Raw genomic sequence first — 25565 nt, 5'->3', positions numbered from 1 at the left:
TAAATTATCACCCCGGAAAAGCTAACGTAGTAGCTGACGCGTTGAGCAGAAAGAATCAGGGATAGTTAGGATTTCTCCTTACTCGAGAAGAGAACCTGATCAAGGAATTCAAGAGGATGAATTTAGAGGTAGTAATACCACCACAAACGACAGAAATAGTAATTTCTGCATTGAGCATTACACCTGACTTACGATCAAGAATAGTCACAGCTCAGAGAGAGGATGAGAAGATGGAAAGGTTGCGAATGAAGATTCGAACCGAAAAAGTGGAGAATTATCAAGAGGCGGCAGATAATGCCATTTTGTTTGAGGGAAGACTATGTGTGCGTGATAAAGAGGAACTAAATAATGAAATCATGAGTGAAGCTCATGACACCCCTTATACTGCACACCCAGGAAGTACGAAGATGTACCAAGACTTGAAAACGAAGTTTTGGTGGGAAGGAATGAAGCGTGAGATAGCGTCTTTCGTTGAAAGATGTCTAGCCTGTCAGCAAGTGAAAGCGTTACATCAACGACCCTATGGCAAGTTACAGCCATTGGAAATTCCAGAGTGGAAATGGAGTGATATAGCCATGGATTTTGTGACAGGATTGCCAAAGTCAAAAAGAGGAAATACCGCTATTTGGGTAATCATCGATCGATTGACGAAGAGTGCACATTTTATACCGATTCAGATTACTTATGGATCTGACAAGTTAGCTCAGATTTATATCCGAGAGATAGTGCGATTGCATGGAGTACCGATGACGATCACATCAGATCGAGACTCAAAGTTTACTTCACGATTTTGGATGAGCATGCAGAAAGAGTTGGGTACTAAATTGAATTTTAGTACAGCGTTTCATCCGCAAACAGATGGACAGTCCGAGAGGACTATTCAAGTTTTGGAGGACATGATCCGAACTGTAGTGCTTGATAGAGGAAATCAATGGGAGCAAGTTTTACCCCTGATTGAGTTTGCTTACAATAATAGTTTTCAGTCAACTATCAACATGGCTCCATACGAAGCCTTGTATGGAAGAAAGTGTAGATCTCCGCTTTATTGGGATGAAGTTGGAGAGAGAAAAGTACTTGGACCTGACGCGATAGAAGAGATGATCACTATTGTAAGACAGATTCGACAGAGAATAAAAGAGGCACAAGATCGTCAGAAATCTTATGCAGACACCAGAAGGACGGAGATTCATTTTGAAGTAGGAGACAAGGTTTTTCTAAAAGTTTCCCCATCTAGAGGAGTTCACCGTTTTGGAGTGAAAGGAAAACTTAAACCGAGGTATATAGGACCTTATGATATATTAGAGAAGGTAGGCCCTGTAGCCTATAAACTAGCGTTGCCTCCGAGCTTCGCGAACGTCCATGACGTTTTCCATGTTTCTCAATTGAGAAAGTACGTGTTTGATCCAAAACACGTCATACATCAAGAAGAAGTGTCCCTGGAACCAGATTTGAGCTATGAAGAGAGACCTGATGCTATTCTGGACCGGAAAATCCAACAATTGAGGAACAAGTCGATTTCTTTGGTGAAAATCCAATGGAGACATCACGGTCAAGAAGAATCAACATGGGAACTTGAAGAGAAGATGAAAGAGAAGTATCCAGACCTTTTTCCCGAAGGTGAATAACTCAAATTTCGGGACGAAATTTTTTTTAAGGGGGGTTGGATGTAACACCCCGTACTTTTTCCTATGTTGTGAGATAGTGTCTTAACACTATTGAGAGAACTGAGATGTCGAGATGCGAGACTACTTTTTTTTTTTATGACCAGATAAGACAATTTGTCTTTTAAATAGAGATACGAGTAACTGAACCGATGATAGAGTTAGAGTGATGAGATTCGAGAAATGAGCTGAGATAGAGATGCTGATTGAATTGAGTTGAGATTTTATTTTATTTCCGACTACTGGGAATAGATTTACCAGATACCGAGTTATCAGAGATTGACTGACCTATTAAGAAAATAGGAATAATGAGTTGACATAGAGTCGAGGAAGAAAGAGTGAGAACCTTGATGAAAAGAGTCGGTCCGAGAGACGTCTAGTTTATTTGTATTTGCCGACTACTTTGATGTGACGTTATGTGAATTTACGTGACGTGACTGATTGATTATGTGATTTTCGTGATGTGTGTCACTGTGACCAAGTTATTATGATTTTTTATTTGAGACTTCAGCATTTGGAATGTTGATTAAGTTTCCAAAGCAAGTGTGGTTCAATTTTTATCGAGAAATCGAATGATGCCGGTTTATGAAAATTTTTCCAAGCATAATATTTTTTTAAAATTATTTTTCCTACGAAGAGGAATATTATAATTGAGTGAGTGCACTAATATTAGTGCTATAATTATTTTGTTTTGGTCACATGAATAATTATACTATGGTATTTTATTAATGAGTGACATTTCCATAGTTATTGTGATTTTTATTTAATCACCCTTTTCACACTTTATTTTAATTTCTCTACCATATGTTATATGCCTCAAATTACTAAGTGTAGAGATTGAGAGAGTAGAGATTGAGAGTGTATTATTGAGAGAGTAGGGATTGAGAGTGTAGAGATTAGAGTGAGAGAGAGATTAGAGTGAGAGAGATCATCCATTAATTGCCAAATATTCCCTAAGATTTCCAAATCTCTTTAAAGATACACAATATCAATTCAAATCTTGCAAAGCCAAATCTCTCTCTCCCTCACTTGAAATTTTCGGCCAACTCACCTCTCTCCCTCACACACTTTCGCCCAACACACACTCATCTCCTTCATCTCTCATTTCCACCATTTTCCTCCATTGATGAAAACCTTCGAAGCTTCCAAAAATATTACCAAACACCTCAAACCACTCTAATATCTTCCATAAACACATTCTAGCCACTTTTAATCAAGAGAATCCTTGAAGAAGAGCTCCAAAGTTAGAGTGAGAAAGTGTGAATTTTGGTAAGAATTTGGGTAAGTGGCCATGTTTTTCTATAATTCTTGATTGAAGGATGTTGTATGTGTGTATTCTTGAAAGATGAAGCAAGAAAATCACCCCCTCCCTATTTCCTTAATTTTCGAAAAAATGGGTCTTCACCCCTTCAAAAAATTTTCTTTTTCTTTTCTTGATTTGGGGTGAAAAATGAGAGTTATGTGATGAGTATTGATGATTGAGGTATGTTGTGAAATATGTGCCTTGAGATGTGAAACTTTGGTGGAAGTTAGTTTACCCAAAAATGGGAACTTTTGAGTCAAAGAGTTAAATGATGAATTGATGATGTAAATGAGTCCATGAGATGTATATGATGATGATTGATGGAGTAATTTGAGTATGTGAATAATGAGTTATATGATGTAAATGATCATATTTGAGTATTTGAGTAATTTCGGGCATGAAATTGAAAAGAGAATTTGTTTGATACGTTCGTTGAAGTGTTTTCTATGAGATTTGAGTTGATGATGAAAGAAAAGAGTCGAGATTGAGTATTATGAGTATTTTGTTGAGTTTGAATGTTTTTAAGTGCTATAAGTGCTTAAAATGAGCTTTGATGAGTTTGCTTGGTTTAAATGTTGAGTTGAGCATGTTTGCTTGTGTGTATGATTCGGAGTCGTTTTTCACGACGCACTGACCTACTGTTTTCGAGGGGTTTTTGATACGTAAACACCCTGAACATTTTATGGTAAGTATATTTGAGAGTCTTGACCATACCGATAAAATTTCAAGTCATTTGGACTTAGTTTGCTATTTTTATAAAATGTAAGACTAAAACAGCTACGTTCAGCCGAATTGTTCGGTGAGTAGCCATTAGAGTCACCTTTTCCAGTAGCTTTCCTTAGCATTCGGGAACCCAAATTTTTATGGTTGGGACCTGAGCGTCTTAGCTAAGTACCCACCAAATTTCAGACCTTTTTGACAACGTTTACTATTTTTCAAAAATCAAACTTTTCGGTTGCTAAAAACTGCCGAATATGGTAGACTGTAGTAAAACAGTCATATCTCCTAAAATACTTGGAGTTTTTGATCCTACTTTTTTTATATGAAACTAGACTCAAATAGGTTTCTTTTGGTATAAGTTACGACCCAAGGAGAGTTCTGTACAGAGTCTGGTGAGGTTTTAAAGTTGAGTCAGTGCAGAGTGAAGTTTGTTTTTGACTTGTCTATGTGTGTTTTTAATATGCTTAAGTGTTTATACTTGTTTATGTGCTTGATTGCTATGAGTTTGAGCCGAGTTGGGAGTTAAGTCGAAAATAGGACGAATGAATCCTTAGAAGCCAAGTATACCTAGGGATTGAGTTTTAACGGGTAAATAGACGTTGAGTGAGAAGTTTTAGTTAAGATGAGATCGGATTTAGAAATTGAGTTTCTGACTAAGGTTTGTTTTATCGCGTGAACCTTCGATGACGATGACGATGTGATGATGACATATGAAGGCCCGAGCGAGACGAAGAAGTAAGTTGCCTGATTTCTTTCCAGGATTAGCGAAGGACTTCAGGTGGGCAATATTTTGAGTATATGTTTATCATATGAACTTTCTAAAATGATTTGATGATGTTATGAGATTAACAAAGGTTTTGAGATAAATGATATTTGAGAACTGTTTGACTTGCCAATTTTTGATGTTGAGCTTGTGTGTTACCCTCTACTGATGAGACGAATTCGGTCCTGCCACAAGCGGGATTTTGTGCACAGAGGTGACTGCGAGCCGTCTTCGGGTCGGCCGGTCACGGTACTTGAGAGGGAGGCCTACTTCTCAGTACCTTAATTATAATGATGAGTTGTAGATGTGGTACATGCATGTTAAAATCTTTGACTGCAGTCGTTTACTTATGATGTCATGATTATGAAAACTGCATGCACAGATTCATTTAATAGTAACTTATTTCTGTGTATTGCTGAGATGTGGCAAGCTTCAAACTTATAGCTCTAAGAGCACCTTTCTTGTTTTTCGGCTTTTGCCCACTGAGTATTATGTACTCACGCCCTGCATATATTTCTAAATGTGCAGGCTAAGCAGGGAGCGAGATTGGTCTGGTGCTAGTGGGGGAGAGTTTCTATCGATGTAATTTAAATTTTTATTTTGCCTTTATGATAATAGAGTCTTGATGTTGAAATACTTAGTTTTCTTTTAGGATCAAGCAATACACTCACGGTTATGTGTCTTCCTACATATAATCGGTTCGCCTTTTGCTGCGATACTCTGCATTTTATGCTTCCTTACGAAAAATGAGCTATACCCGTTTTGTTTTTGTTCGTGAAATTCCTAATAATTAAAAAGTTATGACAATGTTGACGATTTTACCCTTGGGCTAATTTTATTGAGTTTTTCCTTAGCATGCTTTGACATGAGCTTCCGCATGACGTTCACCTAGTTGTTCTTATCTTTTATTCTTTAAAAATAGTCGTATCGATACTCGTACCCCGCTATTACTAGTGTCGGGTTTTCGGGCTGCGACAACAACAATGAAAAGAAAAGGTTAAACACATTTGATAGCAAGGCTGATCCAGGAGTCTTTCTTGGATACTCTGGAACAGAACGTTCGAGCAAAGCCTATCGAGTGTTTAACTCTCAAACTCTTTGTGTTGAAGAAACACCTCATGTGGTCTTTGATGTGTCTACAGATCATTTCAGGGAACAAGAAACTGAAAGGTGTGTCCAGAACAATGAAGGTTTCAAAGCTGAAATCCACAACACCGAGCCCGCTACTGTCTTGGTGTGGGGACCAGGAAAAGATAAAGATACTGAGAAGCTTCAGTATCAAAAGATCAGCCAAAGGTCTGAAGCTTAGACTGGAGCCAATGCAGATGGCATCAGTCAAGGGGGAATTCTAGTTGCTGAAGATCGAGTTGAACGTGCCGAAGCAGCTACAGCTCAACTCTCCCCTGCCCCAGAAGGTGCTCAACACTTCAGAACCATTCTGACTGAAGAAGCCCCACCATCTCCAGAAGAAATCAAGAAGTATCGAAGATGGTTTGAACTCCACTCAAAGGAGAACATCATTGGAGAACCATCAGATGGCGTCAAGACTCGAAGATCAATGTGCAACCTCGTTTTTGACATCAATCAGAACTGCATCAACGAAGATAAGATTTTCAGCTGTTTCTTATCATCTACAGAGCCCAAGGATGTTGAAGAAGCTCTGAAGTCCACTCAATGGGTCATCGCAATGCAAGAAGAACTCAATGAATTCAACCGGAATTCAGTTTGGGAGCTTGTGGATCGACCAGACGATGCAAAGGTGATTGGTTTGAAATGGATTTTCAAAAACAAGAAAGACGAAGAAGGAAATGTTATGAGAAACAAAGCGAGGCTTGTAGCAAAAGGATACAGTCAAGAAGAAGGAATCGACTACGACGAAACGTTCGCTCTAGTTGCCAGATTGGAAGCAGTCAGACTCTTCTTAGCCTTCGCAGCTCACAAAGGTTTCAAGGTACACCAAATGGATGTGAAGTGCGCATTTCTCAATGGAGTGCTCACCGATGAAGTCTATGTGGAACAACCTCCAGGCTTTGAGTATGCTGCACCAGAAAAGGTGTACAAGCTGAAGAAAGCGCTCTATGGCTTGAAGCAAGCTCCAAGAGCGTGGTATGATACTCTTTCGGAGTATCTTGTTGAACAAGGTTTCAAGAAAGGATCTGTGGACAGAACTTTGTTCACTCTCAAAGAATGAGAAGATCTCTTACTTGTTCAGATTTATGTCGATGACATAATTTTCGGATCCAAATCCGAACGCATGTGCAAAAAGTTTGTTGACATCATGACCAACAAGTTCCAAATGTCCATGATGGGATAAATGAATTTCTTTCTCGGATTGCAAGTCAAGCAGACCAGCGAAGGAATTGAAGGAACCATATTTTGACATATGATTCACGTGCCCGTGATCCATTTCGGATATCAAACGAATACATACAAAAACCATATGCCTATAGCAAGAGGATAGAATCTTACTTGCAAATCCGGCAATGATCGACTCCAGTGTTGATCTTCCAACTTGTTCCTACGGCAAGACTTGACGTTGGGTGGCAACGATCTTCAAGTCCTCTCCTTTTCCTAGGGAAACGCGCCGCCTCACTTTTCTGTGCTCTCACAGATTTCTCTCTATTTTATCTCACGTAATGTCACAAGTAATTAGAATTAGGGCTGTACCTATTATTTATACTGGGTATTAAAACCCTAAATAATAAGCCCATCATCTAATTAAACTAAAACAAAGCCCAAAGGCTTAAGTGAGAAATAGATGGACGGACGCCCCATATGGAGTGAAGCCTTTATTGGGCCAAGCGGGGATCTACTAGCTTGAATAAAGTTTGGCCTGGCCTCCCAGTGCTCGATTTTCCTATTCAGCCCAGAATAAAATCAAGACACAATTATTAATTTATTCCACTAGAAAATTAATACTGAATTACCTCTTTATTCTTTAGGTGAGTCGGGGCTAGTATTAGACTTAATTATTCCCCGTGTTTAAGATATACAATATCCATTAATTAATTAATTCCTCTGACGATCAATTAATTAATTAATTAGTCGTTTAATTATAAACGACATCTCGAGTGCTACCACTTAAACTTATTATCGTATCGGAACTAATTTCACCTGCAGGGTTTAATACGATAAACTTATTAAGTTCCTCGAGAGGATATTATCATCCTGTTATTAGCAGGACACGGATCCTTATTGCAATATAATCGCATGTCAAATAATTATTGATATCACCCAAAGTATCGAGTATATTAAGCTTCAAGAGAACTCTCGCCCATGATAAATCAAAGCAATAGTCAATCTATTATTCACACCGATTAATCCAACTAAGGTTAAGACTATTTAAGTCGTCGAGATCTTGATTCTTAATTAGTCAGAATATAAGAATTCATCTCACTGTGATCCTGTTCAATACACGAAGGTACTAGCATAAATAAATAGCCAAGACAAACTATTTATCCATTTATGCTACAATCTAAACCAGCAACTCGTCCATAGTTGCCTCGATTGTGAACTCAATTTATATCTCAACTTTTTCCAATTATATGATCTTCTGTGATCTACAACACACCATATAATCTATAGTATGAGATAAATTGGACTATAATAGGATTATGCAATAACAATATTTCAGATAGAAGAATCACAGTGAACTAAGGAATCAATGTATACAACCATAAAGTCTTGCTTTCAGTATACAACCCTTCAGGAATACTGATCAGTCAGTCCAAGTATGCCAAGTTCGGTATTCAGCACATGAAATCAGTCAAGATCCCAATGAACACAAACTGGAAAGTTGATCCAGGCTCAGAAGGAAAATCTGTCTCTTCGACAAAGTACAGAGAAATCATTGGATCATTGCTGTATTTAACTGCGAGCAGACCAGAAATCCCATTTGCAGTCGGAGTATGTGCAAGATATCAGTCAGATCCAAAGGAAGCTCATTTGGATGCAGCAAAACGAATTTTACGATATCTCAAAGGCACACCCAACTTAGGATTGTGGTACCCAGCAGACGACGATTTCAAGCTCACCGGATATTCAGACTCAAATTTTGCTGGATGTAAAATTGATCGCAAATCAACCTCCGGAACCTGTCAATTCCTAGGCAACAAGCTCATCTCATGGTTTTCAAAGAAGCTGACTTCAGTCGCCACCTCCACAACTGAAACTGAATATGTTGATGTCGGAAGCTGCTGCTCACAACTCCTGTGGTTAGTCCAACAGTTGAAGGACTATGGGATAGACGAAAAGGAAGTCCCAATCTATTGCAACAGCTCCAGTGCTATTGCAATCTCCCAGAATCCAGTTCATCACACCAGAGTCAAGCATATTGCTATTCGACATCACTTCATCCGTGATCACGTCGAAAAGAAGAATATCTCTGTGGAATGGATTCCAACTGCTGTTCAGAGAGTGGACTTGCTGACCAAAGCTCTTCCAGAAGAAAGGTTCAACGATCTGTGTGGAAGGATCGGCCTCATCAACCTTGAAGAGTGATGCTGTGTTTGAAGATTTTCTCAAACAGTCATGCTGACTGGTGGTCATCCAACTGCTGTTCTACGATCGCTGACATGGAAAGCAATGAAGTTAAGCGCTCATCTAAAGAGAAGCCATCCTGATGATTCAACCAGAATCAAGTGGTATCGACTGGCTACAATGATCAGTCGATCAGTAAGTATTTTTAAAACTTACTATTTAAAATCAGTTATTTCAGTTAAGAGCCTTGAGTCTTAATTCAAAATCTTTCTCTAACTGATCAGTTTCTTTCAAAACCTTTAACTGATTGTTGGAAAATGGAATATCCGAGAAGGACAAGTGTTTTAAAAGGGAAAATCTGTTTTGATTGAACTTGTCAAAATCTTCTCTAAAAATCTTTCCAACCTGTTGCCTCTGTGATAAAATTTCTTGAGAACCTCATTGACATGACATAATGCAATGATACCTCTCACCTTTTTGAAGCTTCAGTCCCCTGCAGTGACGGCGGACGTGAAAATTTTCTTCAAAAACATTTTTAGGCGCAGTCTTCGAAAGACTTTTCATCTTTTTACTTGGTACAAATTTTGTCTATTTATACCATGTTGTCTTCACTCTTTTTCTACATCAACTAACAACTATCCACAGCCTTCACTGTGAGAAAAAGTTTCAATCTTTCCAAAGTTGCAGAGAAATTTTGTTCCAACTAAAGGAGAAATCTATGACTGCAAAGTCATGGAGTGGGAGAATGACGCTCACATACTTGGTCTTCACCGGACCCTTCCACTGGATCTCAATGTCTCTCCGACGTCAAAGTTTGCTCTACCCTCACTTGTATCCAGCGAAGCGAGTGTCTTCCATCCCCATGCCCGGACCATATGGCTTGAAGTACCTGTCTCAAGAAGACAGTCTTCACCTGTTCCTCAGGGAAGCTTTGCACCTTTTGTAAAGCTTCCATGTGGTACAACAACAATGAGCAGGAGCTCGTTGTCAGCCGGCGCAACATCGACAGTGCTAGTCCTCACGACTACCACTGATTCGATTTTTCATCCTCACCTTCTCTTTCCTCCATGTATGACGTGGCGCGTTTTGATCTAATTCTTTCATCAAAGCCTCGCCATGCATTTCCTTCGTTTCACCTCCCCACCTCTCGCACTCCTCTAATTCTTCCCTCCTCGCCCTCCGGATCGTATGTATAGCTGCATCTCATGATTATCTCTAAGATGCTATGCATACTTTCCTTTCCTTCACTTTGCTCTTCTCCACCTCTCCGTCTCCATCACTTCTCCGTCTTCCTCTCTCATCTCTCTACCTCTCCACTGGCGTCTTCTTCCTTCTGCATCTCTGGACTCACCCTATTCTCGAATCTTCTCAAGAGCTTCTGAGACTAGGAGTTGGGTACCGTCTGATCATAGCTTCCATCTTCAGCTCTCTTTTTTATGTTGCCAAAAAGGGAGAAAGTCAGAAGTCAGAGAGAAACCTTCCCTAAGGTTGCTCCTGCCCCTTCTTTCTTGACTGAAGATGAGATAGCAAAGGATCACCAGAAGTTGTAAGGACGACATTCCAGTAAAGACCTCAACTCAACGGAACACAAGTGAGAGTGGAACAAGCTTAGGAACATGAAGACACGAAGACAGAAGATGAAGATCAAGAAGTTCAAAGGCGCGGCCAAGCAGACTGCTGGAGTCCATGGGTTTCCCATGTTGTTTTTTATTGTTCTTTTTACTCCAATGTAAGTCTTGCTTTGTACCTCGACTGATGGCTTATCAGTCTTTCATTAATGAAAAGAACTTCTTTTTGATCTCAACCTGAAGACAATGACTCTTTGTCCAGGCTCTGATTATGTTTTTCTGTCTTTAGAACTGTTTCGTTCTTAACTCTAAGTACAAGTTTTTAGGTTCTTTTGTTAAGGGGGAACTGTTTTCACCCCAGTTTTAGAACTTGTGCTATGAGTTCAGTCTTTTTGTTGTCTAGAACTGCTGTATGGTTTTGGCATCATCAAAAAGGGGGAAATTGTTGGGAACCTTGTGGAATATCCTAATCCTTGTTTTGATGATACCAAAATTCATAGGTCTTAATTGTAATAGACTAGAACAGTTTTGAACTCAAGTGTTAGAGTTCATTTCTAGTTTAGTATGCGGTTCTGAAGACTGAAGATTGAAGGACGAAGGACTAAAGACTGAAGACTGAAGATACCAACTGAAGTATCAGTTGAAGAATCAGTTCGGAAATGATTACTTAATGCGTGCCACGTGGACTCAGCGGACTGATACTAAAGTCAAGTATCAGTTGAACATTCCTCCTAAGACTGATCTTCCAACGTTCAGAGGAAGCCACGTACTCACAAAGTACAGCCGCATTAAATGCAGAGATCTTAGGATATCCTTATCTCTGCAGAGGTCATTCCTATCTGATGGTTACTTTTCAGAGACTTCACATCTCCTGTCCATCAAGAGAGCCGTTTCCACCCAGACAAGGAACCTCGAAGATTGAAGCCTCAGCCCAAATTCGAATTGCTCTCCAACGGAAGAAATCTTGATGACGTTCTACGCCAACGGATCTCCTACAAATAGCGCTCGAGGATCACTTCAACCTTCACCGATTCAACGACATAAGCTGAAGCTCTGCCGAAATTGCTACTCAGCCTAAAGCTTAATCTCCCCAAAGCTTGAATTGAAGAAGAGAATTCCAAAGCCAAAATCAGTCACTGTTGATTACACATATTCTCTTAGACCTTAGGCAAATCTCTGTTTACCCAGAAGCCAAAGGTCAAACTTGCTTCAAAGAACTTGTTCTTTGTAGTGAAGTTGGCACTCGTTCAAAGCTCCCCCCCAAAAGAGTGTTTGAGTGATTCGGAGTTCAGGAAGGTACTCTGACTCTGAGTGAGAAATCTTAGCACGGGTTGTGCTAAGCAGAGAAATCCGACGTGAGTGAAGCCTGGGTCCTGAAGAAAAGTTTTCTTCAGTGGTACGGTTGTGTGCACCCGGCAAGCACACGGTTTGGTTTGCAGTGCCCCTATTAAGCACTTGCGGAGTGGATTGTTGGTCTGATCAACCAACCGTGGATGTAGGAAAGGGTTTTTCCGAACCACGTAAAAGTCTCTATGTTGTTTACAGCTTTCAGTTTTACATTCTTACTTGTGTTATTTCAATTGATAAACTGAACACTGATTAACTGCAAAGAGTAACCTAACAACCAACAACGTGCTCCACCAAGGCTATTGCGAAACTAAGTTTAATTTCCGTTGCGTATGATATCAGTCTGACTGATCTATCTTTTGATAGTCAGGAAGAGTGTTATCATCTCTGTCTTAGCAAACACGACTCAAGCCCTTACGTGCATCAGTTAAGTTCCAACAACTTAACTGATAACTCTCAGTATCAGTCGTCAATCCTGTTTGGTCAAAACTGTTTTCAGTAAAACAGGAGTCTGTGTTTGCATGCAAAGTTTCGTTTTGATCTCTGACTGAGATCCCTCTGATTGAGGATTTGAAAAATAGCCCATAGGTGTATTCCCCCCCCCCCCATACACCTATTCGAGACCCTCTGGACCTAACAATTGTCATTGCCATTCTCATGCAAAACATAAGGGATTTATCTAAAAGGCCTTATGTTCGCTAAACTCAATTTCATTTCTCAAAGTTGTCTGCGCAGACTTTTCTCATCAAGTAAGTATCGTATCTGTTAACTCATGTACTGAGAGGGAGGCCTCCCTCTACAGCACTGTAATCGGCCAACCTGAAAGCTGACACACGATTACTGTGTACACTAATTCTACCTCGCGTAGAATCGATATCATTATGCTCAGACAGATAGATAACATACCAAAACATCAAATATTTGGCAATACAATAACTTCAAAATATATTTTCGATTCAAGCTTCGAAAGAAAAATAAAACATCAATGCATTTAATATCCGTTCAATCATACATCAATACATAAAACGCATTAACATCTTGATTTTAGCGTAGAAAAGCCCACCTCGTTGCGTCTTTGTATCAACGGGGAACAATCACTCTCTCTCCCTACGACTTTACTTCCCAAATGGACCTTCATCGTTATGAAGAATCGATGAGAAGAATGGTCATTATAAAAGAAAACTCATTTATTAACCTAAACTCGCATAAGGAATTAAAACTTAACAATTTTAACTCTACTGCCCCGCCAGCGCTGACTTGGCAGCCAAAGCTGACCACTCGGCAGAGCTGAAATCAGATGCCAGAGCTGACCACTCGGCAGAGCTGACTCGGTAGAGCTGAAAATCACACGCTAGAGCTGAAAATCATACGCCAGAGTTGACCACTCGGCAGAGCTGAAAATCACATGCCAGAGCTGACCACTCGGCAGAGCTGAAAATCACACGGTAGAGCTGACCAGTCGGCAGAGCTGACTCGGCAGAGCTGACCACTCAGCAGAGCTGACTCGACAGAGCTGAAAATCGCACGCCAAAGCTGACCACTCGGCAGAGCTGAAAATCATATGCCAGAGCTGAAAATCACACGCCAGAGCTGACCAACTCGACAGAGCTGACTTCACACGCCAGAGCTGACCAACTCAATAGAGCTGACTTTCACACGCCAGAGCTGACCAACTCGACAGAGCTGAATTTCACACGCCAGAGCTGACCAACTCGACAGACCTGAGTCACCTGACTTTCGCAGCCAGAGCTGACAAACTCGACAGAGCTGAAATTCAGACGCTAGAGCTGACCAACTTGACAGAGCTGAATTCCTCAGCCAGAGCTGACAAACTCGGCAGAGCTGAAATTCAGACGCCAGACTCAAAAGCTCAAAAACCTACTCATGCTCATCTAAACATTCTGTCCTCATTCTGCTCTTTTCTAACATTTCTCAAAAACCTCTAAATTAAACTAGCATGCTCAAAAGATATCCTAGAACACATAAACACACAAATTATTCATCATGTAACGTCTCAAACTTCATGAACAAAAATAATCATGCTCTAAAAACTTATACAAATTTCATGCTTGGAAAAATACGAATTTAAAATATAACAATCCTAGCATACTCCTAAGCACAATTATCTAGTCAAAACGATCAAACAAAAATCAAAAGACGAGCTAAATGGCGAACAACGGGGCTGCCCTCATGGGTCGTGTAGCTACGGTTCATTCCGTTCTTACTTCCTTCATTAAACATGCTCAACTATATGCTAGGAACAACATACTAAAAATTCACAACGATCCGACATCGTTTCAAAATAAAGTCGAGAACTCGACGTTTGTCGACGTCGACAAAACTCGAAAATTTAACCATCAAAACATAGGTGGAGATGACACCTACCTAGATATGTAATCGAAAAGATGATTGGGGCTCGTCTCGGCACTCAAATCGGAGCTTGAAAGCTTCAACTCCAAGCAACAATGGAGAAATGCGTGAGTGTGGTGTGTGTTCTAGGTGTTAGTGCGTGTGAGTGAAAGTGAGTGGAGTGTTTGGCTGACACACAGCCGCCAATTATAAGAGAAAGGGGCTTTGGGCGGCTGGGGGGGTGGTCAAGGTAGGGTAGGTCTAGATATTTAGGATATTATCCAATTAGTCGTTAAATATCTCGTTTCGTCTCGTTTTAATGACTAACTACCCATACTCTTCGTTACTCGCCCTCTCAACCTCTACTTACTTTCATTACACTCGTAATTCTATAAAAATTTAGAAAACTCAAGCTCGTTCTCGAAATTCTAATAAACGAGCTCTATTCGTTTATCGAAAAATTCCGGTTTACTATTCACTCGTCGTCCAAAAATAAAAACTTTCATCATTGGACTCGTATTGAAAAACTAAGAATATTTCTCGACGACGCGCACATAAGATTTTGAAAGTCGACAAAAAGACGAAATAGCAATTATTACTATTCATCGTCAAAATGTTAAAATTTTAAAAGCGTCTTAACGGACTCCGATCTCACTTCCGAGTTCATCGTTCTCATTCAAGTAATTATCTCAAATTATTCAAATACTCATACTCAAATACGGATATAAAATCCCACATCATCCGGATATAAAAATACTGACTTCTCAAAAACTGTAAATCAAAGTAGTTCTAAATAAATTCTCATGTCTCTATAAAATTAAAGGAGGGAGCTAAAACCTTAATTACTCAAACTTAAGCAATTAAACAAGTCATTAAAAGCCCGAATATTACACTGCTAGAGCTTTAATTAATTAATGGATGTCGAATATTTTAAATACGGAGGTCAATTAAGTCTAAATACAAGCCTCAACTCATCATCGGTAATAAAGGGGTAAGTCAATATTGATTCTCTAGTGGAATTGATAAACATGCATTTTTACCTCTTGGTGTGTCATATTTGATGTTTAGTTATGAGGATTTTGTGTGTTTGATGATTTATTTGAGCTTATATTTGTTTATGATCAAGAACTTGTCACTTGCTTGTTGTTTGAACGAATTTTCAGAAATAATGAAGCAGAATTTGGAAGAATTGGCTGAAATACAAGTTGTAGTTCATCTCGAGAGGAGTTCGTGAGTAGACATGATTTGAATTTCTAACTGTTTGATTCAATTAATTGAGACTGTTATTCCTTTTTTATGTTCTTGTTATAATTGTTTGCTTTATTGATTGGCCACCAATTTAGCATAATCATATGTTTTAATTTGATATCGGGAGATGATAATTATTACCTGAACTAAGAACATACAACATATATATTTAATTGTAAAGGGAATTGATATTTGTGAGGGCGTTAATCCTATGAGCTTTTAGGAGTTGCATGTTTGAAGTGCGATCCGGGGACGGTAGCCTTGTATGTAATCAATGGTTTGTATGCCACGGGAGTGGGTATATACTAGTTTCAAGATTGCCTTAGGAATCATCTTATTAATTGAATTGAACATGTTATTTAGGAGAATCTGTTGAAACCTTTGCCTTGGGAAATCTTTTCTTATCTGTTTCTCTGTTACGCAGCTTGTTTTATTTTGTTTCCTGTTATTTATTTATTTAGTTTTAAAAACACAACTCTAAATTTCATTTTTCCAGATAGAGTAGAATAATTTAGGATAGGAATTGGTTAATTCAGTCTCTGTGAATACGACCTTGCTTGCTACTGTACACAATTGCACCCGTACACTTGCGGCGTGTCAAATAAAATAGCGAACAGGAATGAATTAATATTTATGAATAAGCCCATCTTTATTCCTTGTATTTGATCCCTGAGCTGGCCCAAAGTCTCCTGAGCCTTGTAAAGGGAATTTTCGGCCAACACAGTTCTTAGGGCCCTAGGTCTGTGTTTTGTCTATAAATACAGATATCTGCTCTCAGATTAAGACACACAAAAGCTAGGGTTTTAGAGAGCAGAGAGAGAAGGGGGCGCCGCATACTACTGAGGCCGAAAACCCTAGGGAGTTCTCAAAGATCGTTGTCCATCCAACATTGGGAATTGAGCGGAATACAGTTCAGAAGGTCAGAACTGGAGTCTCTCGATTAGATTATCAACAGCCTTTGCGTTCAATTCACAAGTAAGTGATTCTAACATCAATGTGCAGCACTTAAATTCATAAGAGCATGCTAAGTTTAATTTATGTATAGTTGTCGCAGCCCGATCCCGACGCTAGTGATAGCGCAGACCGAGTATCAATACGACTAAATAAAAGAATAAGAAAAGATAAGAAGAATAGATTGAACATCAAGCGGAAGCTCACATGAAAACATGCTAAGGCAAAACATCATAATATCATCTCAAGGTGTAAACGTCATCATCATCATAACTCCAGAAATAGCAGGATTCTCAAGAACAAATGCAAAGCAGGTATATCTAAATATTCACAAGGAAACATATTATTCAGAGTATCGCAGCAAAAGGTGAACCGATTATATGTATGAAGACACATAACCGAGAGTAGATTGCTTGATTCAAAAACAAAGTAACTCCACATCAAGACTTTATCAACACAAAGGAAAAGCGATAAAGTAAATACTTCAAACGAAACTACTCCCCCACCAGCACCAGACCAATCTCGCTCCATGTTTATCCTGCACATTTAGAAATACATGCAGGGCGTGAGTACAGAATACTCAGCGGGCAAACGCCGAAAAACAAGAAAGCTGCTCTTAGAGCTATAGATTGAACTTGCCACATCTCAGCAATACACAGGGATTAAAAGTAAAAGAACCTGTGCAAGCAGTTTTAAATCATAAACATCATAAATAAATGATAGCGCTAACAAAATACTCATCACGTATGTACCACATCTACAACTCATCATCATCAAAGGTACTAGAAGTAGGCCTCCCTCTCAAGTACCGTGACCAGCCGACCCGAAGACGGCTCGCAGTCACCTCTGTGCACAAAATCCCGCTTATGGCAGGACCGAATTTGTCTCATCTCATCAGTAGAGGGTAATATACATGCTCAACATCATCAAAACTTGGAAAGTCAATAGTTTAAAACATTGTTTAACTCAAATTATTCGTCAAACTCATAACATCATCAAAACAGTTTAGAAAGCTCGTATGATATATGTATACTCAAAATATTGCTCACCTGAAGGTCTTCGCTCAAACTCTAGATAGAAAGGAGACAACTTACTTCTTCACTCCGCTCGTGTCTTCAGATATCATTATCATCGTCGAAGGTTGATGAGATAAAATAAACCTCAGTTAGAAACTCAATTACTAAAGACTCCAATCCTATCTCAACGATATCCTGTCACTCATCCTCTATTTACTCAATTAAATCTCAAATTCCTAGGTATATACTTATATCTTAAGAAATCACAAATCCTACTCTCGACTTAATACTCAAATAGGATTAGACTAATAGCAATCAAGCACATAAACATGCATAGGCACAATAAGCATACAAGCTCACACATATACATATCACATACAAACATCATTCTGCATTTTCTGAAATTAAAAACTTAACCAGTTTCACTTCGGAACTCCACTGGGGTCGAGACTCATATCTTTGGAAACCTCTTTGAGTCTAGTTTAATTTAAAAAAAAGTAGGATAAAAAACTCCAAGTAGTTCAAAAGATATGGCTGTTCTCCTACAGTCTACCATATTCGGCAGTTTTGAGCAATCGCACGTTTTGATTTTCGGAAAAATAGTAAACGTTGCCGAAAAGGCTTGAAATTCGGTGGGTTGTTATCTAACACACTAGTGTCTTCACCATTATAATTTGGAAATCAAAACATTAGGGGAATCTACTGAAAAAGGTGACTCTATTGGCTGCTCTTCGAAATTTTTGGTAGAATGTTGCAGTTGGGGTTTTACATTTTAGAAAAATAGTAAACGAGGTCCAAATAAAATTTTCAAGGTCTTTGGGTATCAAGAATCCAACGAAAAAGTAGGAAGAAAAAGATCATAAAATGACTCCAAACTTGAACATAAAGCAATTGTGCCGAAACTCCGGACTTCTTCGATGAAAACTCATCAAAAATTTATTCTAAGCTCTTATAACACTCAAGAACATAAATACATAATCATTTGACTCATTATAACTCAAATTCGACTTTCCTCTTTTACATCATACTCGATTCTCAAACGAAATTTCAAAGAATGATTCGTTTCATCTCTCATCACATATTCATGCTCAGTGATTCTCAATTAGCCACATATGGTCACATGTATCACATAACTTAACATATTAGCATAGACTCCTTTTGTTCATGCAAACTAGACTCGGAGCAAAACCATGTATCAACGTAAACTCTCAATTAAAGCATGACAAACGCTTATATAATATCTAATTAGCATACAAACATCTTCAAACCAAGCATTGACCTCATAATATGAGAATACCCAAAACTTATGTAAAGTAAACTCAAGTAAAATCTCACATAGGTAACAATTGATCAATTAAATCTTTAATAACCACTATTAGCATGCTCAATATCATTTATCCTAAGCCAATTCACATAGTTAACACATAGGCATGAAAGTCCTATTTTTTGTTAAATTAAACATTTTGAAATTTCGCAAATGCATATGAAACATTAATCTATCCTTAAGTTTATCAAATTAAGTCACTTAATTACACATATACACCATCAATTAACCAATTTTGGCATAGAGACACATATACCTAATTTTCATCAAACTAACTCACATCAAAATCAACAATCCACATCAAATCATCAATCTAATCCTTCAATCATAATCTTAGACATCTCATAATCTCATACTCATCATCAATTTATCATTTAAACCATAGACTCAAAATTTTCCAATTTTAGGCAAACCAACCTAAGTAAAAATTTGCATCACTTGACAAAGGTTTTCAACACCCATAGCAATCATCTCAAAACACCTTAGTAAGCATAAATCTCATCCCAATTTAAGAAAAGAATAAGAAATTTTTTTGAAGGAAAATGGAAGGGGGTATTTTCTTGCTTCAACCTTACATATTAACATATAGAATACCATAGAATCTAGATTAAAAAATAAAAAATAAAAACACCACTTACTCAAGACAAGATAAAAGCACAAATTTTCCTCTCTCTAGCTTCAAGCTTAAACTCTACTAATCTCTTTGAATTCAAGTGTAGAAAGTATTTAGGGCTTGATTTAGTGAAGGAGCTTCCAAGGTCTCTCTAATGGAGGTTCATGGAGGAAAGAGAGATGAGGGAGAGATGAGGGAGAGAGAGAGAGAGAGGGGCGAGAGGTAGAGGTGAGAGGTGAGATGTGAGAGAATTTTGATTTGTTTTGATACACTTTGATCCACAAGATCAAGTGTAATATTCTTCATTAATGCTTGTCTCCCAAAGCCTCTACATCCTAATCCACTTGCCCACTTGGCTAATTAGGCACATGCCTTATGAAATAAAATATTAAATGTTAGAGTGGTAGTGTGTAGTAACTTTTAATCATGTAATATTACTCATTAATTAAAGTAAAGACTATAGTATATATATACTTGTGTGGCCAACGATAAAAATAATAGCACTAATCATTAGTGCAATCACACAATCAATTTTACATCATCCGAGGAAAAATAAATTTGAAACATATTGTTAGAAAATTTTCTTCATAAATCAGCACTTCACTATTTCTCGATGAAAATAAATCTCGTTGTTAAAAAAAATCTCAAAATAAAACTCACGTGTTATCATTCTCAAGAAAAATCATAATCACTCAATCATAAATGCACACGTAATAAAAAGCCACATAATCAGTCAAACAAATAGTCTCACATAACGTCACGTCAAAAACAATCGACATTCGCAGACAAACGAATCATCTCTCAAATCGACTCTTCTCTACAGGGGTTCTCACTCTTTTTCCTCAACTCCATTTCTAACCCGTTGTTCCTATTAACATAATAGGCAAGTCAGTCACACCGATAGTTCTATATCCGGTATCGAAAAAAAAATATAATCTCTTCTCAATTTCAATCAACATCTCTAACTCAACTCATTTTCTCAAAGCTATTCACTTTCTAACTCCGTCATTGGTTCTAACAACTCATATCTCTATCTATAAAGAAACTCTGTCTCATCTAAAATAATCAGAAATCTATCATATCAAAAATTGCAGTACTCTCAATAGTCCCTCGGCACTATTACTAATAAGGAAAAGTACGGGGTGTTACAATAGTGAATTAAGATAATCTAAGAAATGATCTTTGGGCAAGTCGAGTATTAATTCAATTTAATATTTCTTCAATTGGTATCAGAGCACTGATTAGTTTTCTTGCCTGTGTCTATAATTCGCGTTCGATTAATATATGCGTTGTTTTTATCTGATGTTGTTCTTCGTGGTCTGTTGATTCGTGGGATACGTCATTTTGACGTTGTAATCATTTTTTCACCACGAGAAAATCCGTGGTTAGATTAGAATTTCAATTATAATTTGTTTTTCGGTTGTAATATGTAATTGTGAAAAATGAAACAAAGATGATGACGATCCAACAGAGAATGGAGAATAAAACATTGGTGGTGGCTGCATTATGCCGACCGGCGGGTGCTGTCGTCGTGCGTGTATGCGCAGCGCGCACCGGACCACGCCTTCGCGCGCCAGGGCCATGCACTGTCACACACTGCACTCGCCGACTATCGTGCCGAAACCGTGCGCTGCTGCGAGCTGCACTCGCCGGCTGCCGCGCCGAGACCGTGCGCTGCCGCGCGCTGCACTCGCCGGCTGCCGCGCTTCGTACGCTGGATCGCCGGGAGTCGGCTGCTACGTATGCTGGGGCAGCGCCTCCGTGCGCTGCCGTGCGCGCCAGGGCCGTGCTGGCAGCGGCGGCGAGGGGCAGAAGGGGAGCGGCGGCGCCGACCTAGGGGGCCCAAACCCTAGATGGCATGTTTCCCTAAAACCTAGGGGACTCAAACCCTAATCTCAAGTTCAAACTCGATGGACTCTTTGGGCAGTTTTTGTTTTGCTTTTCTATTCTTTGTTATAGATTAGAAAGGAATTCCACGAATAGGTCACGAAGAATTATTTATTTTCTTTTATTTTTCTTCACATGTCGTGAATGTTTTTATTATGCAAAGCATGTAGTGGATGTTTAAGTGCTTTGGATATCGCAGATGCATATCCTGTCGTAGTTAACATTTATTTATTAACTGCGCTTAGACGAGCATGCTAGGTTTTATCGTGTGACGCCCCAATTTTCTTATTAAATAAAAAGAAGTACTTTGATTAAAAATAATAAGATTTAAATATTTAAATAACTAAAATCTAAATCCAGCTGAGAAAAGTATATAAACATCATAAACTGAGTCTTTATTCCAATTGATAATAAAACATTATTTCTTCTTTATCTTGACCATCACTCGCCCCGCCTCTCATCGCCCGAGTCATCTCCTGAAAAAGATACTCCCTCCGTCCGCCAAAAATGTACCACTTTGGCTGGGCACGGGATTTAATAAAATTGGTGATGATTTTGATGTAGTGGAGAAAGGGTCCCACCACTTTATGGGATATGTGGTTGAGATTGAATTTGGGGTGGGTTTTATTGTAAATAAAGAGTGTTTGTAAGGATAAAAGATTAAAGTGGGTGGTGGGACCATTTCCATAAAAGGAAAGTGGTATACTCTTTGCGGACGCCCAATATAGTAAAAGTGGTATACTTTTGGCGGACAGAGGGAGTATTGTTTTGGGGTGAGTACAATAAACTCAGTGGGGTGCATTTATCCATATTATAAGAATCACAACAAAATATAAGTGCAATGAAAACTGTCTGCTCTTTCATATTGCCCGAAAGCAATAACTTTTTGTCTCTTAGCCCGAAGGCTATATAACTTTCTGTCTCATATAGCCGTAGGTAGGCTATATAACTTTCTGTCTCATATAACCCGTAGGCTATAACTTTCTGTCTCATATAACTCGTAGGTTATAACTTTCTGTCATATAACCCGTAGGTTATAACTTTCTGTCTCATAGCCCGGAGGCTCTGCCTGCTTCTCACACATATAAATTGAGTAACACGTATAATAAGGACTAATGTTAAATGCAACGTTATAACCCCACCTTAACCTTTCTTGAATAAATCTTGCAATTAAATAATTAAGTCTCGCGCGCCGTTGCTAAAATGAATTATGAAATCATAATTAAAAATACATTTACATCAATGAATGCACAATGTATATATATACATATATATATATATATAAACTTTTTTCTATAAATTACACATATATAATTATAATAATAAAAATCGTTTAGCACTAATTATTTATTAACTAAAACAGAATACTTTAATTAAGTACTACAACATATGTAGTAAATCAGAATATGTTAAATACAGTATTTAAGCATAACTCTATATATATATGCACATTAACTTATTAAACAAACAAGCGACAAGATTAGTTTAGGTAGTAAAAGTACTTCCTCTGTCCATAATTTAATGCCCTACTTGCCTTTAAAAATCTGTCCACAATTTAATGCCTTATTCTGCTTTTTGTACCCTTTTACTCTTCTTCTTTTTCTATATTTACTACCCTTTGCCACTAATTCACCCACCTTAAAACACCTTTATCATTTTTATATTCTATATTTACTACACTTTATCACTAGTGGATCCACTCACAACACTTTTATCACTTTAGTCAACTATCTTTATCACTTTAGTCAACTACCCTTATATTTCATCCACATCACCTTTTTCAACTTTCTTAGTCTCCGTGCCCACACCCAAATAGGGCATTAAATTGTGGACAGAGGGAGTAATTGATATTACGTATATATATACACAATACATGTAGGAACTTAAAAAGAAAAATGAAAAGAAAGCTCAACTAGTCTACATACATATATATATATATATATATATATATATATATATATATATGTACGAATCTGACAAAGAAAATAATTAGTAGGCACTATCATCTATGTGGAAATAGAACCTTCAAAAAGTTTTCAAAAGAAACAGAGAAAGGTGAATGGTGCGAAAAGAAATAATATTGTGGAAGAAACTGGAGGAGGGTTTACCTCTGCGGAAAAGCTCTATGAATAATTGTTTTGAGTGTGAGGAAAAATAGTGAAGAGAAGTGGTATTTATACTAGAAGATAGAGGTTTATTTTTGGCAGTGAAATTAATCAAGGAACAATCTTTCCATAATTTTAATATTATAAAGAAGGAAAGGTGAATTAGGGTTTCCAATTAATTGGTGCTGAAAATTGTAGAGAAAAATATTACTTTGGGCTCAAGCAATGGGCTCCAAGAAAGTATTGGGTTGAAATAAAAATATAGTTGTTTGGGCTTAAATATGTAGTAACTTATAACTAAAGAATAATAATAATAAATGCTTAAAATGATTAAATGCTCATGCTCATGCTCATGCAATATCTAGGCGCGACTTATAAGACTTAAAATTTAATTATTGAAATGAATTAAAGAAGAGAAAATTTTTCGTAGTAAAAAAAATATTTTGGGGCACTACATCCTTACCGACTAAAAAAAAAATTTCGTCATCGAAATTACTTACCTGAGTCAAACAAAAGAGGGTATCTAGATCTAATGTCATCTTCCTTTTCCCATGCATGCAGCCTCGCTATGATCATGTCTACTCTATTGGACTTTGACTAGAGGGATTTCTTAACTTCTTAACACATGAACTTTTGTATTCAAAATGGCTATCGGGTGCTCATCATAAGTTAGGTCCCTATCTAGTTCGACATGATTCACAATGTTGCCCTGGTCGTGGACGAATTTTCTCAAAGACGAGACATGGAAGACGTTATGTATCGAAGTCAAGCTTGGCGGCGACGCTAACGATATGCGACCTCACTAACTTGTTCGAGAATATCATAGGGCCTGGTGTAACGAGGTCTTAGTTTTCCTCCCTTGTCAAACGATCTATTCCCACCACCTTTCCTGAGGTAATTCTTACCTTCAAGGGTTGTATCAGCTTTTCGTAAAATCTCCTTGCGATAGATGAATGCGAAGCACTGGAATCAAAGAGTACTATAGCAAACTTGTCCAGAACGAGTAAGATACCTGACATAGTTTGAGCCTCTCCATCCATCTCTTCCTGGTTCATGGCATAAACTCATGCATCTCCCTTGCGGGCACCATTGTTGTTGTAGTTTTAGTTTCTTCCCATATTGCTGTTGTTGTTGCCGTGATTTCTTCCCCAGTTATTGTCCTTATTCTGCCAAGTCGGGACGTTGTTGTTGTTCGGGACATTCATACTCCGTGCTTCTGTGTAGTTCATCGCCATGTGTCCTCCTTTGTGACATCGGAAGCATACGTTCTCGCCAGATTTGCACTCTCCGAAATGGTAATGCTGACAACGTGGACAAAGAGATTTGTGCGGTGCCAATTCTTGGTCGTCTCCCACATTACTCCTTGGTTTCTTTTCTAGCTGGGGGTTTCTCATTTTGTCTCGATCATCCCAGTGCCTCTTTTCTCCAGTATGTTGAGGTCGAACTACAGAGTTGTCCAGTTTCAGGCGTGATGTGATTGCTTGGGCTCGTTCTAAGATTTCCAAGTATGATGTAATGTTTAGAGCTGCTAAGTGCCCTCCAATCTCAGGGCGTAACCCATTCTCAAATCTCCATGCATTCTTTTCATCTGTGCCACCAAGTGGGGGGCGAAACGGGCTAGTTGGGTAAATTTCCGCTCGTATTCCAAAACGGTCATGTTTCCTTGCTCCAAGTTCATGAGCTCTATCTCCTTTTGTTTGCGAAAGGCCCTTGGGAAATACTTCTGTCGCAGCCCGATCCCCGACGCTAGTGATAGCGTGGACCGAGTATCGATACGACTATTTTAAAAGAATAAAAGACAAGAAGAATAGATTGAACATCAAGCGGAAGCTCGCATGAAAAAGTGCTAAGGAAATCATCATAAATCAACTCCAGGGGTATAAATGTCAACATCGTCATAACTCCAAAAATATCAAGAATTTCAAAAACAAAAACAAAGCGGGTATAACTCATTTTTCATAAGGAATCATAATATTCAGAGTATCGCAGCAAAAGGCGAATCGATTATATGTATGAAGACATATAACCGCGAGTACATTGCTTGATTCAAAAGAAAACAAAGTATCTCATTCATCAAGACTTTATCGACAAAAAGGAAATGCGATAAAGTAAATACATCAGCTAAATAAATCCCCACCAGCACCAGACTAATCTCGCTCCTCGCTTAGCCTGCACATTTAGAAATACATGCAGGGCGTGAGTACATAATACTCAGTGGGCAAACGCCGAAA

At 38.4% G+C, this 25565-nt stretch overlaps 2 long non-coding RNA genes across 2 annotated transcripts; one reads left to right on the top strand and one right to left on the bottom strand.

Moving 5' to 3' along the window:
• The first annotated feature begins 2663 nt into the window (after positions 1-2663).
• Positions 2664-5183, top strand: LOC131006562 (uncharacterized). Its single transcript, XR_009095587.1, has 3 exons — positions 2664-2942; positions 4401-4462; positions 4976-5183. It is a non-coding gene; the product is annotated as an uncharacterized LOC131006562 (long non-coding RNA).
• Positions 5184-16706: 11523 nt separating this feature from the next.
• On the bottom strand, positions 16707-19600 carry LOC131006561 (uncharacterized). The gene is made up of 2 exons (XR_009095586.1): positions 19368-19600; positions 16707-17502 (listed from the first exon to the last, which is right to left on the bottom strand). It is a non-coding gene; the product is annotated as an uncharacterized LOC131006561 (long non-coding RNA).
• Between the last annotated feature and the right edge of the window lie 5965 nt (positions 19601-25565).

This window comes from Salvia miltiorrhiza, chromosome 1 (genome assembly GCF_028751815.1).
Source record: "Salvia miltiorrhiza cultivar Shanhuang (shh) chromosome 1, IMPLAD_Smil_shh, whole genome shotgun sequence".
NCBI lineage: Eukaryota > Viridiplantae > Streptophyta > Magnoliopsida > Lamiales > Lamiaceae > Salvia > Salvia miltiorrhiza.
The sequence above is the reverse complement of the archived record's forward strand: the minus strand, read 5'-3'. Positions and strand labels throughout refer to the sequence as shown.